This window comes from Neofelis nebulosa, chromosome 1, assembly GCF_028018385.1.
Source record: "Neofelis nebulosa isolate mNeoNeb1 chromosome 1, mNeoNeb1.pri, whole genome shotgun sequence".
Classification (NCBI taxonomy): Eukaryota; Metazoa; Chordata; class Mammalia; order Carnivora; family Felidae; genus Neofelis; species Neofelis nebulosa.
The window spans coordinates 125,383,510-125,391,394 of NC_080782.1; positions in this window are offsets into that span (position 1 = coordinate 125,383,510).

A 7,885-nucleotide genomic window follows, 5' to 3' on the forward strand; every position below is an offset into this window, starting at 1 on the left:
ATATATGATAATCCCCAGACAATCCTGGCTGCCCAAGAACAGGGGAAAGGAAAGAAAGCAAATGGTTGACTGATAGAGATCACAGTCATGCAGGACAGGAGTCTCCTTCAGTTTATAGATAACTTAGTAAACTGCAAGAAAAAGTCAATCTTATCCATAGCCTAATCTCCAGAAACCTATAGACTCTGTTTCCTGGAGCCCTAATTTCACCCTAATCAAGATGTAAGGGGGTTTAAGTGCTTGCCATGGTGATATGGGCAACAAAGGCAAATGAAAAATCAAATTCCCTAACTGCCTACAGCCCATTGACAAGTCCTTGAAATCAGCAGAATGACCTTCCTCTAGGAGCTCAGCCACCTCGATGATGACACTTTGCTAGGAGCAAAAGGGAATCTTGGCTTAACATTATCCTGACCTCCCAGGATCTTGTGAATCTCCTTAAACACATAAAAACTCCTTTGCAAACCTCCTTTATCTTTAACTCCCTAATATATGTTGGCAATTATACTCCAAGCATATGGCCCCTGATATACATCTGAAGAGTCTCATGACTGAGGTTTTACTAAACAGTAAACAGGAAATTATATTTTCCTAACAACAGCTAGCCCCTCAAGGTCCTGGAAACCTTGCTTCCAAATTCCTTAGAGACTCATGCTGTCCCTAACCTGAAGGTCTACAATCAGTCACTCTTTACAACCCTAGGGTGGCTCTTTCTGACCACAGGTCCTGTCCCTGTGCTTTAATAAAGTCACTTTTTTGGGGGTGCCTGGGTGGCTCAGTTGGTTAAGTGTCCAACTTCAGCTCAGGTCATGATCTCGCAGTCAGTGGTTTGAGCTCCACGTCGGGCTCTGTGCTGACAGCTCAAAGCCTGGAGCCTGCTTCAGATTCTGCGTCTCCCTCTCTCTCTGCTCTTCCCCTACTCATGCTCTGTCTCTCTCTCTCTGTCTCACAAAAATGATTAAATATTTTTAAAATTTTTTAAATAAATAAAATAAAATCACTTTTTTGCACCAAAGATGTCTTCAAGAATTGTTTCTTGGCCATTGCCTCATAGCCCCCATCACCCCAAAACCCCATTAAGGGAACTTGATGCTCCATAAAGGAAAAGTGAGTCTGGGTTGAGGGCTTCAAATTTAGGTTTTTTTGAAACTGAAGGTGTAGCTGAAGAGTGAATGAAGTCTGGGTATGCTGATTATGCTCAAATACACCCCCCCCCCCAAAAACTACCCTTTCCTATATGGTCTTTCTTGCTTGTTCCTAATTATGATTCTAATTTTAGTGATTCACAGTCCCATCAATTTCACAATAACCTGTTCCATGTCTTTTAGCCATTGTACTTAAGAAGTGGGGGCAGGATGTACTTCTTCACTCATATGTTTAGTATAACTTGGGCAGAGCTAAGACTCCTCTGACCCAGGCTCTACTTGCCTCTAACAGATTAGTTCATTCAAACAATTTCTAAATTTGGGGAAATCAGGGATACCTCTGCCGTCCAGGTGCAGGTACACTTGCAGGATGACAGAATTTTAACCTCCCCTGGAGCCCTGGAGCAGGCTGAAGCCAACAGAGGAGCCTGCTTATCAGCATCCCAGGGCAAGAAGGAAGTTGACAACACCAGGAGGTAAAATACACAAGGGTTAGGGAAGACCAAGTGGGTCTTTTGAGAATAAAGATATTCAGAGAGGAAAATGACCAAAGACAGGGACAAAAGGGCCAGAAAATAAAGAGGACAAGAAAAAGAGGAGGGAGAACATATAGACAGGAAGGATCACACAGGTGAAAACAGTGAAGAGGGGAAGGGCTGAAGGGCTGGAGAAGGGCCAATCCCATCTGTCCACATGCTAATTTGCTTGAGAGGAGGGGCATTCTCATACTTTTTTACTCCTCATATAGCCCCCCTTCAAAGTGCTCAATAAATACTTATTAATTCTAGCATTGTTAATGGACAAAGCTTTCAAGAATCCAAGTGTCTGGTTGGTCATAAACCTGGGCCTGGTTCTGGCCTTCATAGCACTGTCTCATTTTTCTTTCCATCCTAGGCTCTCAAATGTGTCTGTTAGAGGCAGGATTTCAGGCTGTGGTAGATTTGGAGTCAGCAGGGTCTACAAAGGAGCAAAACGGCTTTCTGTGCTGGGCCCATGCACCACAAAGGAGGCCACAGACAATGGCTAATTCATCGAGTTATGATATTCCCCCACTTCTCCCAACTCAAAATAAATAATTCCCTTTGGCTGGATGCAGAGGAGATTGAAATGAAGAATTGTTCACAAGGATGCCTGGTCTCCACTTTGTCTCCCCTTGCAGAGAGGGCGTCTTCACTAGAACTCCACATCAATTTCAATACAAGGGGCTACTACCCCAGGCTATGTCCTTGATCCAGCCTCTCTCTCTCTCTGTCCCCTTCAGGTAGCTAGTGGCTTCACTGTCTCTTCCCTGCTCTCTGGCTTGGCTTCTTCTAAGGGAAATTAGGAATGCTCCAGATATTATCTGCTCTGCTAGGCTTCTCAGTGGCTTGGTGAAGTTTCCAACTCTTTCCCTTGTAGTTCCCCACACCTACCTACCCCTTGTGTTATGTTATGTTGGTAGAGATCTCCTTTTTAATAAATTCTTATTTGCTCTCCTTTCAGTTCTGTAGTGAAATCCAGGGCTAATAGTGAAATAAGACATGTAAAAAAAGTCCTTCATAGTCTAGATGACTAGTCCCCAACTTCCAGCCCTCTTTTCTCCTAACTAAAATATCCTAGAGCCTCTGAGTTTTCAGTATAGGCCCCATTGTAACCTCTTTGAGTTCTGCCATCTATCTCTGGAAAAGCACTGAATATAGCAAGAGGCTACGAGCATGCTGACATCTGCTCGTCAGCAAGCCAGAAATGATGGCTTCAATTTCCTTTCTCATTTCATTTATTCCCAGGCTGCTCCCTCCCCACCTTCATAGGCGAATTCTTATTCCAAACAATCAGAGTAATAAAACTATTCTCCATCATTCATCAAGTTGCACGCTTCCTCCCCATCACACATGCCTTCATGCCCTCTCTTCGCCTCTTCCCATCACCTTCCTTTTTTCCCTTTGCCTCCTCTCCCTCACTCCTTCCAGAGGGAATTCACGGTTATTGCCCTTCCTCAAAGTCCTACACTCTTAACATTGGCGATCACAATGCTAAATACACTCTTTATGATATGCTTTGCATTTACTGATTTCCTCATGCCAATGTCTCAGGCTATATATCTATCAGCCCTACAAAACCTGCTGTCCCAGGGTGGACTGAAAAATCCCAAGGGCATTCATGAGCCATAACCCAGTTGGGTTTATCCTCCCCCATTCCAACAATAGGAATTATCATTTCTGAGCTTGGCTAACCCCAAATGCCAAATCATTCACCCTATAGACTGAGTCTATATCAGAAGCCAAGAATTTTGTGAGGAGAGACCTTCTGTAGGTACCTATGTAATCATTCCTCTTGTCAGCAAGCCTTGACATCCTTGGGCAGTAAATATAAAGAGATGGAATTCAGCATGTGGGGTAAGGCATAGCGCTTGGAGTCAAAACCCATATTTAAGTTCTTCCCTGACACTTATTACCTGCATGAACTTGGTTAAGCTATTTAACTTCTCTATGCCTTAGTTGTAAGAGTAATACCTCCCTGGTTGTAAGGACTATATAAGAATATGTATGTGTGTAAAGCATCTAATGCAGTGCCTGGGACGTGATGGCCACCCAAAAAATGTTAGAAATTATTATGATCATTAATAAACATGAAGAAGTCAGATAAACTGTTCAAACACATTATAGACTCTTAAATACAGCCTCACTTTTTTCTTTCAGTATTGACTTCAGGAGTTGCTTTAATGAATTGCTAGAAAGGAGTGATTTATAAGTACCATATTGTTGCAATGCAAATCAATACTTCAAAGAAGTGAAAAGTAACTTGTTTTCTTGAGCGGGGATAAACATTCCCCTTAGGATCTTGTTTACAAACTCAACCATTTTGTAAGCAAATAGCACTAAGATGAACTCCAGCTCTTATTTAGGTGAAATGATCACAAAATTATATTCCTGAACTCTTGACTAAATGAGGGTCTTACCCTATCAAAAAAGGAGCCATTGTTCACTGAAATGCCCTAATTTCAAAAGTACAAGAAAAAATGACAATCTTGAGGTTTTTCCTTTTATATATCTTTATTTTAATCTTGCAAAATTGGGGCAATGGCCAGACTATTACACAAAAGCTGTCAATTTTAAGTTGTTCATGTGTGAGTTATCCAAGGCAGATACCTAACCACCTTGTGTTTGCTTGTTTCTGTTTTATCTGCCCTTTATCTTTAGTGTTCCTCAAGTGCGCACACACACACACACACACACACACACCCCAAAGCAAAAGGAGCCCAGAACTGCCTATTCTTGTAGCTATAGAAGAAGATGTTAATCCCTGGGAAAAGTATCTTTATTCCTTTCCCCCACCTAGCTCCAGGTCTCCCTTTCCTGAATACCACGCAGGGAAGGAAGAGAAAGCAGGAGGAAGGAAGGAAAGGAAATCATGGTATATGTACCCCAGCCCAGTAGTGCAGGCTGTGAGAAACAGAAGGCTCCTTCTCCCTGTGTGCTGGCATCTCTCTTGCCATTTTACTGAAACTTTGGGTGTTTTTCTCTCTGCAGCACCCACGCTCCCTCCCTTTCTGCCAAACCTCCTTGTTGTGACAGAATGAGAGGCTGGTGGGTTGGGGGAAGGGGAATGAAGCTAGGTAGCCTGAGGGCTGAGTTACAGCTCCCCCTCCAGGAATAGGGTACGGGGGATTGAGCTACAGACAAATCCTAGACGCCCTCTAGGGCTGAACCTCAAACATACCTAGAGCATCTGTATACACACAGAGCTGTGCACACCCCCAAATCACCAGCCCCTCGCCCAGAACTGGAACTCAGCCTGCAAGGCCATGCATTCAATTACACTTACTCAACCCTCTCCTCAAGAGTCTCCACTCAGGGCACCCAAGGGATCCTTTCCAGGGCTCCAGAAGCACATAGACATAAGCCCTGGGAAGTGTGCTGGGCCTCCTTGTTCCCCTCAGGCTCAGCTAATGTCCAGGGCTTGTCTGAGGGAAAGGCCCCTCTATATGAACAAAGGAGAAAGGATTCGAGTTCCTATCAAAGCTCTCTCAAAGCTCCAGAAGAACCAGCCTATGAAATACAGGGGATGCATCTGAAATCTAGGCTGAAGTAAAGAGGACCCAACATTGCCAGGCTAAGATCCTAATCAGGAAAATCAAAAGGACATTCTCAACTGTTTGCAATGAGTCTATACAAGTTCTACTTCTAGGAGTCAGTCTAAGATGGACCCAATCTTCCTTCCTAGCCGCTGCTAGGCAAGTGTACTACCTTCCTGCCTCCCTAAATCCTTCTCTTTATTATGCATCTACACTATTCCTTGTACTTTATGCTTTTTTTTTTTTTTTTTAAGTAATCTCTATGTCCATCACGGAGCCTGAACTCACAATCGTGAGATCAAGAGTCACATGCTCTCCAGAAGAGCCAGCCAGGTACCCCATTATTCTATTTTACTTCAAATAACTCCACAAGGTGCTATTGTAGAGAAAGGTGAGAAAGTTTAAGGCTCAAGCTTGAGGGATTTTTCATGCTCCAAATTAAGCAGCTAGCAAGTGAAAGAGCCAGTATTCACCCCCATGCCTGGCTAACTCCAAAACCTTTGCCCTTTCTACTGCTTCTCCAGACCATTCCACTGGGGAGCCCTCTCACCTGCCTCTGAGTCAATGTGAGGCCACCATCAGGTGGTGAAGATAGTGTTGGAATAGGTAGAAGAAGAACCTGCTTGTTGACATTCTTCTAAGAAAGAAAAAAGGTAGTACAGCTTGGATCTGCTGACCTTCTGCTTGACCTCCAAACATTATAGGATGGGGTCAGCTCCTTTGGATCAGGGCCCTGCCCAGGGTAGGCAGTAGTACCCAGTGTCAATGGGTGGTTCACTAACGGCTATTTCTCCTTCAGGACCCCACATTTTCTGGGCTGGTATATGCTGCATGGCTGTAAAAAGCCAAGCCCCGGACATGCAAAGAATGTGTTGATTCAGAAACATTTAAAAAATTAATCAGCACATGGTGATGCAGGCTGTTTGTTCAGGGCAATGTGCCACCTAAGCTGCAATGTGCCAAACTCCCTCCTTTCCTTTTCCCCAGCTCCTCCTCCTCCCCAGGTCCTGGCTGTTACTCATGTCATTCTGGCAGTCAGAGTCCTGTTCCCTCATCTCCTCAGGGGTGACTATTTGCAAAACTCAACCTGCCAACTCAGCAGCTTCTCCAGGTAGGGGTGGGGGGGGGGAGGGGGGAATGGGGGGAGTGTGTCTTCTTCTTAAACTGACAAGTGGTGAATCCATTGCTTTCACTACCTTCTGGAACAGGTCTTAGGAGGACAGGTATTCAGTTTTGCATCTGCTTTCAGGAAGCAGGCATGAGCGGCAATCCTTGAGGCAAGAACTACAGATTGGGCTTTGTGGAGGATGACCAAACTAGACATTATTCCTTCTGGAGGGGCTGCCATCAAAAGTTTATCTCATCTTATCTCCTTCCAAATAAGGGTGCTTTTCCCTTCAGCCCAAACACAATTCATTCAACTACTCAGTTATTCAACAAGTATTTATTGAGCACCTAAGTATTTATGAGACAGAAACTGTTCCAAGTGCAGGGATATGCTGGTAAAAGACAGAAAAGCATCATGCTTTCATGGCACTTGCATTCTAGTGGGAGAAGGCAGATAAGAAATGAGTAAACCAATAATCAGTGCCAGGATGAATATCAAATAAGAGGATATTATAGAGCAGGGATTCGATCAGCAAACTATGGCCTGCTTCCAGTTTTGTAAATAAAATTTATAAAGTAAATAAAGAATGCTCAGCAGGGGCCTACTTTATTTTCTCTCTTTTTCTTTGTATTTTTAAATTAATTTTTGAATAGATAATATATTCAATGAGTCTAAATTTAAACGAAAAAATAGAAAACGATATGCAGAGAAGCCTCTCTACCAGCTCTGTTTCCTAGCTCTCCAGTTTCCCTCCCTATAAACAACGAATGTTAATTTCTTGTGCACCCTTCCAGAGAAATTTATCATATAAAAAGCAAATACATGTGTATAGTCTATATTTTCACCCCATGGAAGCTATTTTAAACTGGGAGATCAGGAAAGACTTAGAATTTAGTTTAAGACTCAAATGATACAAAGGTGGCAGCCAGGCAAAGATCTCAGAGCAGCAGCTCCCAGGGTTCTGGAATAGCTAATACAAAAGCCCTGAAGCTAGAACGGACTTGGCAGGTCCAAAGATGAGAAAGGAGGCTAATGTGTTTGGGGCACACTGGGCCAGAGGGCAGTGAACTGAGATAAGTTGGAGAGAAATTAGGAAGCAGAACAAGTCTCCTTTTTAAAAAAAAAAAAAAAAAAGTTTTTAATGTTTATTTTTGAGACAGGGAGAGAGACAGAGTGAGCATGGGGAGGGGCAGAAGGAGAGGGAGACACAGAATCCGAAGCAGGCTCCAGGCTCCGAGCTGTCAGCACAGAGCCCAATGTAGGGCTCAAAACCATGGACCATGAGATCATGACCTAAGCCGAAGTCGGACGCTTAACTGACTGTGCCACCCAGGTGCCCCCTTTTAAGGGTGCTTTAGTGTCCTTATATAACCCTCTGAGTTTCCACACTGGGGTGAGAGGCAAGTCGCTCCTGACATCTAACTCTAGTCTTCTTTGCATCCTCTTGTGCCTTAAAAGGGAACCACTCTGTCTTTTAATAACAGAATTCATCTGTATCTGCTGCATACATCTGTATGAGCATGGAGAAAGGTATGGTGCAGGACAAGCATATGGAAGGGGGTGCAGGGCTAACATGAT